The sequence below is a fragment of the Chionomys nivalis genome, chromosome 8, assembly GCF_950005125.1.
Source record: "Chionomys nivalis chromosome 8, mChiNiv1.1, whole genome shotgun sequence".
NCBI classification, from domain to species: domain Eukaryota; kingdom Metazoa; phylum Chordata; class Mammalia; order Rodentia; family Cricetidae; genus Chionomys; species Chionomys nivalis.
This window is the reverse complement of record NC_080093.1, coordinates 71,503,025-71,514,509: the sequence shown is the minus strand read 5'-3', so window position 1 is coordinate 71,514,509 and position 11,485 is coordinate 71,503,025.

The following is an 11,485-nucleotide window of genomic DNA, read 5'->3' as shown; positions in this document are numbered from 1 at the left end:
CGTGTCATTCCTGACCACATGACCGCTTCCTAAACCTAAGTTCTTTGTGCCTCTTGGAGCACACAAGAGATCCCAGAACCATTACTGAAGCTGCGTCTGGCCCCAGTATCCAGAGCCTGAGAACACACAAGTATTCCCCAACACACACACACACACACACACACACACACACCCTAGGGCCAGGCTGAGGAGGCAGCATTTGAGCTGGCAGGCAGAGGTGGGAACTATAAATATTAAGTTCTTGCCAGGCTCCCAGGGGACCCTCAAGACAGCCCATCGCCACATGGTCTCTTTTTCTAGGCAAAGGTCACATTTGCGGTTGAATTTCCAAGAGAAATCTAAAATATCCAATCTTGTAAATGTCAGCCACAATTTTTTTAAAATTTACGTTTATTTATTCAGAGACCAGCTTAGGAGGACTGGTTCTCCCCTTCCACCCTGTGGTCCTGGATATCGAACTCAGACCGTCACATTTGATGGCAATCACCATTACCGGCTGAGTCATCTCAGCTTCACAATTTTTTAAAAAATTAGGATTCTGCAAGGACCAAGACAAGCATGACCCAGCTTTCCACAAAGCTGCTCCAGGAAGGCTGAGGAGGAAACCCCATCGGGCTCAGTGAGCTGCTCCCTCCCCTCCTTCCCCAAACAAGAAGGACTCTTTGCAGTTTGCGGGATATCTGATCCCCCCCCCCCAACACACACACACATTTCTTGAAGCCCCTGGTGGTACCTTCGCTGTCCTGCCTCTTCTGCCGAGAACTCTGGATTCTCCCGAAAGAGAAGAATCAGAGCCGGGCAGTGGTGGCGCACGCCTTTAATCCCAGCACTTGGGAGGCAGAGGCAGGTGGATCTCTGTGAGTTCGAGACCAGCCTGGTCTACAAGAGCTAGTTCCAGGACAGGCTCCAAAACCACAGAGAAACCCTGTCTCAAAAAACTTAAAAAAAAAAAAAAGAATCAGAAAACACAAGGGATCTTTCTTCCCTCCCCTCTGCTCTAGGCTTTCCTCCAAGGCAATAGCTACATGCCTGATCAGAATAAAGGGAGTGGGTGGGGCAGAGGAAGCAGGCCCAAAGATACAAATGAATATGTCAAAACACACAGCTTTGCTGACAGAGGCAGATGGGAGACGGTGGAGAGGTCTGGTCCTACCTGGATGGGTCCCACCCATTGCCTCCCAGCCCTTACTCACCTCTTGGGTTGCTGGCTTAGTGGTCAATGGAGTCATCACTCAGGGAAGGCCTCCCTGAGGAGGTCACATGGAAGCTGATACCTGAAGGGCAAAAGTCATTCATGAAACCAGCTGGGGAGAAGACTGGCCTGAAAGTGGGAACTGCGAGGACGGACCGAAGGCCTGGGGCATGGCAGAGAAAGCAAGGTCAGCATGGCCCAGCCCAGTGAGTGGAGGAAGACCACAGACAAAGAACCAGACCAGACAGGAACTGGGACAGCAGGAAGGGCTAGGACATCACCAGTGGAGGATGACCTTGATCTGACTGACAGTTTATGAGATCAGACTGAGATAGAGACCAAAATGCAGGAGCCCAAGGGGGACACCCAAAACTTCATGGAAGCTGAAGGAAAGTGAGGGTGACTTCCAAAGAGGAGTTAGAGGCAGGGCTTGTGTGCAGAGAAAGCAGGCCTTGGAGGTGCTGTTGTCTGCACCTGGTGGTTGTGGGCCTGAAAAAGAAGAGCACAGGGTGTCTTCTGGCTTTTGTCTTAAATGCTCTTGAGTGCCAGCCTGGGTCCCAGTCATCTCCTTGTTGAGCAAGTGATGTGGGATTTCCCCTCTGTATGTTATGAATACTGTTGGTTAATAAAGAAACTGTATTAGGCCTGTGATAGGGTAAAGTAGAGCTAGGCGGGATGCAGGGGGACTAAACTGAATGCTAGGAGAAAGGAGGCAGAGTCAGGAGAAGTCATGTAGCCCCGCAGGAGACAGACACTGGACAGAACTTTACCTGGTAAGCCACAGCCACATGGCAATACACAGATTAATGGAGATGGGTTAGTTTAGGATATGAGTTAGCCAGAAATACGCTAAAGTAATATGTAAGAGCTAGCCAATAAGAAGATAGAGCTAATAGGCCAAGCAGTGACTTAAATAATACAGTTTCTGTGTGATTATTTCAGGGCTGAGCAGTCGGGAACAAACAAGTAGCTCTCTTTACAACAAGAAAGTGTTTACTAAACACCTACTATGCCCCTGGCACCCAAAGCTTATAACGAGGAGCTGGTATTCCCAGAGAGCCATTCTCAGTGACCTAGGCTTTCTGTGGCCCCAAAATTTCAGGGAAAGGGTAGGAAAAAGTGACAGCATGTTTACCAACATGAAAGGTCTGTGCACTGCTTTCGTACACATTGAGCAACTGCTCGGTGCCAGGCGTGCGTCAGCAGTAAGAGACACACCAGGCCCAGGGCCCATTAAATTCTAGGTAACTGACAGAAAATCCATGAGCAAAAAGGTGTGTACACTACATTAGAAAGACTAAAAGTATCAGAGTGGAAAACTAAAAGACAGAGAGGAGGAGAGGGGGCCGAGAAGCCTGAAATGAGAGAGTAGGGCTGTGGTCTTAAGGCTAAGCAGAAAGTTCTAAGCATTAGCCTCTGAGCACAGACCTGTGAGCGACGGCCCAGGGACGGAGTTGGGAGGAGGAGAGCATACAGTAGGCACTCCATTACTGCTTCCACCACAGGCTTCTCTGGATGCCAGGGAGGCCAAACAAGCCTGGGATGGGCTCTCATGGGCTCTCCCTACTCCCCAGCTCCCCAGCCTCTCCCTGGGCCTGGCAGCATGTGAGTTATGGGTCCCACTAGGGGACTGTGAGTTTGGGGGGCATCTGTTCCCTTTTTATTGCTTCTGGCCAGAGCTTTGAAACTCCACCAATCAAATCGCCACCTTTCTTCCCACTAATGCAAACAGCTGCTTTCTGCTTGCCAGCTCCCCCGCTCTAATCACCAAGGGAAGAATTATAAATAAATGTGTACAAGCAAACAGATGCTGTCATTTAAAACATTGATCCATCCAGCAGAAATGCCCCACTTAGGACTGAAGTGGCGACTGCCGAGCTGTGTCTCAGTGGCATTTTAATGAAATCAGGCAAACAATGGCAGAGCTTGCCGGTGGATTCCAGAGGGCAAGCGAACAAGGAAGAGGGAGGGAGGAAGGGGGTAGCCATGCCTGGTGGCTGTGACATCCCAATTCCAGAGCAGAAAAGAGGTTCCTATCCTAGGCAATTGCTCCTCTCCTTCCTCTTCTCCACACTCCCTCCTCCGTTTATGGCATCCAGTCAGATTCACTCAGTCTCAGGAGCAGCTAAGATTTTTGTTGGCACAATAGTTTCTAGGGGCTAAGATCCTGGGAAATGTGTGCAACTCCTCCTTGTCATCCTGGGTGTGCAGCTAGACACATCTCTCAGTCACCCTGTGCTCAGCAATACACGGAGAGACTGAGAGAATGGAGACAGAGGTGACAATCATCAGGTCTAGCCCATAATGCCTCCCCAGGAGACCTGCCTGGCTCTGCCCCCATCTTCTAGTAGAAGAACACTGAGTTCTCTACAGGAGCTGGGACATCCTATGAGGAAGTGTGGGAGTCTGAACCCCGGTTCCTCAACATCAGAATGTGATGGCAAGGGAAAGTCAGTAGATGGACCACTGAAATCCAGGGTGAATGTGTTACTGAAGGGCTTCTAGAATGTAGTGAGCTCCAGAATTCATCACTTACTGGCTGAGCGTATGATAAAATAATGTCTAAAGATCTCTAGATCACCTTGGCAGTCAGATGGAAGGAATAGTGATGGGCCTATTTTTCTTTCTTTCTAAAATTTCTTTTTTGTGCGTACGGGGTTTTCCCTCACCTATGCCAGTATACCACACATACCACACATAGTGCCCACGGAGGCCAGGAGGTGACATCAGATCCCTGGGACTGGCTCTGTCGTGTGGGGGATGGGAATCAAATCAGAGTTCCCCAAGAAGAGCAGCAAGTGCTCTTATCTACTGAGGTACCTCTCCAGCCCCAGGCCTGTTTTTCAAATGAGGAGATTGGTGTTAGGGAAGGCCAAGCATCCTGCTATAAAAACTACTTACTCGGCACTTGCTGTGTCCCCAGCCCAGTGCTGTATGCTTCCTGCTTATGAGACTCCTTACCTACTAGGTACAGTCCCTTTGATTTGCAGATGAGGAAACAGGCTTAGAGGGATGGATCTACTTGTTCAAGAGAGGAAGGATGAGGAAAGGAGGGGAGCAGCAGAGAGGAGAGGACCAAGAAACAGCAGGGAACTTCAAATACGTGCACGCACACACAGAGAGACACACACACTCAACAACACTCTGTAAAGGTTAAACTCATTGCACCAAAGTAAAACATATGGCCACCCAAATCCTCATTTATGACACCTAATTGGAAGGGATACAATCAGGACAATGACTATTTTAGCACTTTCCAACATGCAGACCACTGCGCCAAGGCCCAGTTACTCCTTGTGCTGAGTATAGTGTCTCAACTTGACACACAAGCTAAAGTCCTCTGAGAGGAGGGAACAACAATTGAGAAAATGCCTCCTTAAGATCAGACTGTAGTCAAGACTGTAGGGCATTTTCTGAATTCCTGGTTTATGGGAGAGGGCCCAGCTCATTGTGGGTGGTGCTCTCCTGGGTCCTGGGTTCTTTAAGAAAGCAGGCTGAAGCTGGGCAATGGTGGCACATGCCTTTAATCCCAGCACTCAGAGGCAGAGGCAGGCGGATCTCTGTGAGTTTGTGGCCAGCCTGGTCTACAAGAGCTAGTTCTAGGACAGGCTCCAAAGCTACAGAGCAACTTTGTATCAAAAAAGAAGAAGAAGAAGAAGGAGGAGGAGGAGGAGGAGGAGGAGGAGGAGGAGGAGGAGGAGGAGGAGGAGGAAGAAGAGGAAGAGGAAGAAGAAGAAGAAGAAGAAGAAGAAGAAGAAGAAGAAGAAGAAGAAGAAGAAGAAGAAGAAGAAGAAGAAGAAGAAGAAGAAGAAGCAGCAAAGCAGGCTGAGCAAGCCATAAGGAGAAAACCCGTAGCAATACCCCTTCATAGCCTCTGCTTCAGCTCCTGCCTCCAGGGTCCTTCCCTGCTTGAGTTCCTGCCCTGAACCCCTTCCACAATGGACTAGGATGTGGACCTGTGAGCTGAATAAACCCTTCCTCCCCAAGTTGCTTTTGGTCACAGTGTTTCACCACAGCAACAGAAACCCTTAGACACTGGCTGATGGGCATGTGCCTGGCTTTGGTGCACTGGGCTGTCCATTACCTCTTGACGGCTCTCATCCTGTCACTTCTCTCTTACCTCACAGGAAGGAGCATCCCATGCCACAGGAAGACTAGAGAAGCTCTGAGCTGGATCCCCAGAACTGACTACTTGCAAGTTGTCCTCTGACCTCATCATGTATACTATGACACGTGTGCCCGCACTTCACAGACACCCCCCCAACACACACACACACACACACACACACACATCCAAGTGTGGCAGTATACACTTATAATTCCCAGCGCTACACGTGTGCATTGACTGCTGGGTGCTGGGCAGCCGATATTCCCAGGGTGTGGCTCCTGTCCTGGAAGGGCTCAAAAGCCCCAGAGGAGCAGGACAGCAAGGGCAAGGAGCAGACAGATCGGAGCAGGCCCCCCTTAAGCTTGAGGCCACTGTGGTTTCCTATTGCATATTGGGGGGGAGCTTTGGAATATTTGCATATGTATAATGAGAAATGTTGAAGCTAGACCCAGTCTAAACGTGAAATGTACCATATCTACCTAATCTGTAGGTTTTGGGGTTTTGTTTTGCTTTGTTTTGTTTTGTTTTTTAACAATGCTCAGAGTTTCCAAGTTTAGAAGACTTGGGGTTTAGGGATTTGGGCTAGGTTAGGGCAGAAAGATTGGTCGGTATTTGCAATGGCCCTTGTGTATTACTCTATTCTGCATTCAGTGATCTGGCCAACGAACTCTGAGATGCTGTCATTTTAGGCTGTTTTAGTGATGAGGAGAAATGATGAGATTGCTCAGAGCTGGCCAAGTGGCAGAGATGGAACTTAGAAGGTTTGTTCAGTTTCTCTACCTATAAAGGAAGGTATCAAAGACATATGGTACACTCTTGTGTCTAGTTTTATAGATGTGTGGGTGCTCTAGTTTGCATGTGAAAATGCCCCCCCACAAAGGACCATGTGCTGAAGGCTTGGTCCTCATCCTCATGTAAGAAAGAAGGCTCGTTGGGCTGTGCCTTCTTTTATGTGCTGCAGTGGAAATGTAGAGACTGAAAGGGGCTGTGGAATCCCATCCTTTCCCTCCTGACCTTCTTCTTCCTGGCCTTGAGGGGAGTGGATTTACTCCCCCACATTGCAGGCCCAAAGAACAGACCAACTAGCCATCGATTGGGGCCCTCAAGAACATGAGACAAAATAGAACTTTCCTCTTAAAGAAATTATTACAGGGCAGGGGACTGACACCAACGTGTGTGTGTGTGTGTGTGTGTGTGTGTGTGTGTGTGTGTGTGTGTGTGTTCAGATATGCAAGCATGTACATGTAGAAGATGCGGAGGTCAGAAGGCAAGCTTGATTAGATGTTTTTCCCCAGGCATTTTCTACTTTCATTTCAGATGTGGTCTTTCACTGACTTGGAACTTTGCCAAGTAGACTAGGCTAGTTGGCCAGTGAGCTCTACAGACTGCATGTCTCTGCCGTCTGTCTCACCATCTCTGGAGTTAAAAGTTCACACTGTGCCAATAGTTTTCCTAGGGATCCAAGCTCAGGCCCTCATGCTTGCAAAGCAACCCCTTTGCTGGCTGAGCGTCTCCCTAAGCCACGATGGCTGACTCTGACTATCAACGTGACAGGACCTAGACTCGCCGAGGAGGCAAATCTCTGGGCATGGCTAGGAGGGAGCTTCTAGATTGGGTTGAGATGGAGAGAGCCACCCAACTGTGAGCAACACTCTTCCATTGACCGGGCTCTGGGATTGAATAAGAAGGGAAAATCAGAGAAACAGCACCCATCCCTCTCCACTTCCTGATAATGCGTGCAATGTGACCTGCTGCCTCGCGTTCCAGCCACCATGTCGCCCTTTAGGCTGGACTGGAAGTCAAGATCAATCCTTGCTTACTTAGGTTGTGTTTGTCAGTTGTTTTCTTGCCACTGTGAGAAGTAGCTGATGCACATGGGAAAGGAAGACCAAACAAGATCTTTTTATCTTCCAAAGGCCCAAGGTGGTGCGTTGGGCAGCTCTCTCATTGGGACAAAACACCCGAGAAAGATCAACTTTAAAGAAGAAAGGGTATGAGTCTGGGCACAGATTCCTCGTAGCTTTAGATGTCTAAGTCCGTGGTCATTTGGCCCCATCACTCTGGGTCTGTGCTAAGGCAGAATGTCACAGCAGGAGCCTGTGTTTGAGCAAAGTTGTTTACCCCCTGGAAGCTGGGAAGCAAAGACAGAGGAAAAGCAACTAGAATCCTGAGACACCTCTAAAAATCTACTTTTTCCAAAAGAGAGTACCCACCACCTAAAATTCTCATTAGCTCTTAAAACAATGGTTCTCAACCTGTGGGTTACCACCCCTCTCACAAGGGTCACGTAACAGATCCTGCATGTCGTATATTTACATTACAAATCATAACAGTAGCAAAATCAGACTTATGAAGTAGCAACAAAAGTTATTTTATGGTTGGGGGGTCAGAACAACATGAGTATTAGGACAACTGAGAACTACTGTCTGAAAAACACCATCAGGTGGGGACAAAGCTATCTACAAAGGTAGTTGGAGGACACCTTAGATCCAAATCTAATAAATAGCAATGATCCCTGGAGGTATTAGGGCGATGGAATCCTGCAGCTCTCTGCACCACCTCTAGATATCTGGAAAGTTTGGCAAGTCCCCACCCCTCAGCAGTCCTTACTGCTGCTTAGTCTAAGGGAAGGAGGGACCTCGTGCATCTGGTCTCAGGGACTTCCTGAGTCTTAAGGGGCCTCTCTTTAGAATTCTTTGAGTCCCAAGGAACTTCAGATGGAATATTTTAATTCTGAGGAAACTGCTACTCAGAACCTTTGGGCCCCCAGGCAAAGCAGGAAAGATGGCACAGCATTTACTAGGAGGAGCTGGAACACATGGGTTTTGAGACAGGTCAAACAAGAGAGATGACTTGGGATGCCCAGCAGTCTTTTCTTGGAGACAGATCATTATGCCCAGTCCATGGAAGAGGAGGATGACAGTAAGGCCCTCAGCCAGCCTGACTCTGTGTCTGGGCTTTTATTGTTCTAACATCCAAGGTCACCTTAGGATCCCAAATAAAAGTTATTGCAGGTTTGTTCACCAGCTCCTTGCTGAGGCAATGATGTAGCTGGAATAAGGGCAGAGCATAGTAACCAGCCCTCCATCACACACAAAGGAAGAGCCAGGCATTGGGAGGTCTCCACTCTTCTCTGCAGAACTGAAGTGCATTAAATGTCTCTCCCACAGTCACGCTAAATGTTGTTTTTGAGTTTAGACTCTTGTTTGTATATTTTAAATAAATTTCATAATTAAGCCACAAATGTTCCCAGAGCAGTTGGACATATTTAAATTATAGGTTTCTGATCTAATGGAGAAAAATCACAAATATGGGCATTAATGATTCCTTTTGTTTGTTTGGTGCCTTTCATGGCTCTCAAATGGGTCTGGCGGCTTAATGGCCAATTCCAAAGCTGCTGGGAATGGGGGCTGTGATAAAAAGATGACATGAAGTAAAACCCCTACAGTGGCGAAAAATTACAGTTCTTTTAAGGAGACATTTTCTTTATGCCTGTAATTCATCATGAGCTGGTTCTGAATACACAAACAAGGCCAGCCGTGTCGCTCGGTAGGAGAGCGTGTTAGTCTATATGAGACCCTGAGTTTTATCTCCAGCACTGAACGAAAGCCATAATCAAGCTGACAAAGGGGTGTTTGTCTCTCTGGCTGGCAGTGCTCCATGCCACAGGCTGCTGCCAGAATCCTATTACCAAACACCGTGCAAGAGGACTTTGAAACCTGCAGGTTCCAGGTTCAAGTCTCCTTCCATGATGGCGGTGGAATTTATCTATACAACTGAGAATCTAACGTCCACCCGACCACAGTATCTCCATAACCTCTCACCCAGTAACCACTGCCAAATAAAGATCAAATTTAAGCCTAGGAAAGAGAGGTTTTGTTTTTTTATTTGAAAGATATTTGAAAGGAGGAAAAAGACACAGCTGGGGCTGGGCTTCACTTTCTTCAGAGGCTCTTCCCTATATAGTCCAGCCATTTTGGTTACCTCCCCCTTTTATAGCTTTGGCCTTCTGGCTGCTACACCTAATTCCCCTTCCTCCCCTCTTCTTTTCCCTCCCCCCTCTCATCACAGGGCTCAGGGACTCTCCCAGATGTCCCTGCCTCTGACTATGGCTCCCTTTCACCTACAACAAACTTTCTCCTCCACCATGCACTACCGAGGAGCACTCATCGCCTTCCCTTTTTATTTATTTATTTTTTTTCCATTCATCTATTGCAGTAGAGAGTTTGTGGCCAGGAAGTCTGCAAGTGCTCTTGAAGCACGATGAATAAAAACTCAGAGACAGATATCGGGCTTCAACGTGAAGACCAGAAAAGCAAAGCAGCCAGTCACTGGTTTTTACCCCAACTTCAGTCCAAAAATGGTGATCCTGCCTCCAGAAAACCTCGGAATGAGACTGAGACCGAGAGCTGTCTCCTGTTTTATAATCCTCTCTAGTGCTGGGATTAAAGGCATTCACCTCTACTGTCTGGTTTCTATGGCAAACTAGTGCGGCTACTGGGATTAAAGGTGTGTGTTATTGCTGCCTGATCTGTAAGGCTGGTCAGTGTGGTTGTTTTACTTTTCTGATCCTCAGGCAAGCTTTATTTATTAAAATACAAATGAAATGCCACTATGTGCCCTGAAGATTAGACAAAAAGAGCAGAGAGAGAAGGATTGGGGGGGGGCGGGGAACATATGAGGTTCAGAGGTCAAGGTTGGATAGCTTCCCAAATTGCTCTTTACCTTATCTTTGAGACAGCATCTCTCCCTGATCCTGGACCTCACTGATTCTGTTGGACTGACAGGACAGCAAACCCAGCAATCCTCCTGTCTTTGCCTCCCCAGTTCTGGAATTGTAAGGTACCTGCTCCTACACTTGGGTACTGAGGACTTGAACTCAGGACCCCATACTTGCAGAACAAACACTTTGCTGACGGATCATCCTCCCAGTTTGAACTTTTCTTTCACAGAGAAGAAATTCAAAGCTAGAAAACTCAGGGAGTGAAATGAAGAGGGAAGGATGCTGGCCTAGCAGATCAGAGTCACTGCACCCTGGGGTCACCACGTGTGTGGCTATAGGGGACCAACATCCAGGGACCTAATCTGTCTCTCTAGCATTTTGTTATTAAGTGGGGACAAGTAGTTAGGATAATCACTTATTAAGCGCAGCATGGAATTTTAGAGGGACTGCCTGGCCCATCCCAGGAAATGAAGGAACATTAGGAGTTCTGCCTAAGCACTATGGGAAGGCTGTTGTTCTGCAGTAAGCTGTTGGCTGCAATACAAAGAGCTGATAAGATGTGTTTCTTGGGCTGGAGAGATGGCTCAGTAGTTAAGAGCATTGCCTGCTCTTCCAAAGGTCCTGAGTTCAATTCCCGGCAACCACATGGTGGCTCACAACCATCTGTAATGAGGTCTGGTGCCCTCTTCTGGCCTGCAGGCAGAATACTGTATACATAATAAGTAAATAAATATTTATTTATTAAAAAAAAAGATGTGTTTCTTTCCTGTTCTCCAAGGGTACTGTGCTCAGGTAAAATTCAGCACTCACTAAGTGGTGAAGGTAAGCCAGGTTCAGGGAATGACAGATTTTTGCTCTCTATTTCCATACCTGGGGTCGGTGATAACAGCAACAGTGAGCTATAGCTTTGAAGTTTTCAAAGGGTGTGCGTGTGTGTGTGTGTGTGTGTGTGTGTGTATGCACTCTAGTGAGAGGCGTTAGACTTCCTGGTAGGCACAGGGATGTGGAGAGGAGCCATGGCTACTTAATAAGGTATCACACTTTCAAGATGGCCGACTTCTTCCTGACCCTTCTGACTTGAGACAAAAGCCTGACATCTGAAAACAAAGGCCTTGTAGGCATTGTCTCCCATTAGCAGGACTCCCGTTGATCCACTGGCTCAACAAGTTTAGGACCAGATCAGGACCTACCACCCAAAAGTTGCTGGACAAACATGCTTTTTTTAAACCACCAACCCTGCCTGGTGATGGTGGAGCATGCCTTTAATCTCAGGAGGCGGAGGCAGGTGGATCTCTATGAGTTCAATGCCAGCCTGGTCTACAGCACAAGTTCCAGGACAGGCTCCAAAGCTACACAGAAACTCTCTCTCGAAAAAAGCAAAACCAAACCGAGCCAAAACAAAATCCCACCACCCCTAAATTAGGGAAGGAATTTATTTAAAAAAAAAAGTCTCGTAAAGAGA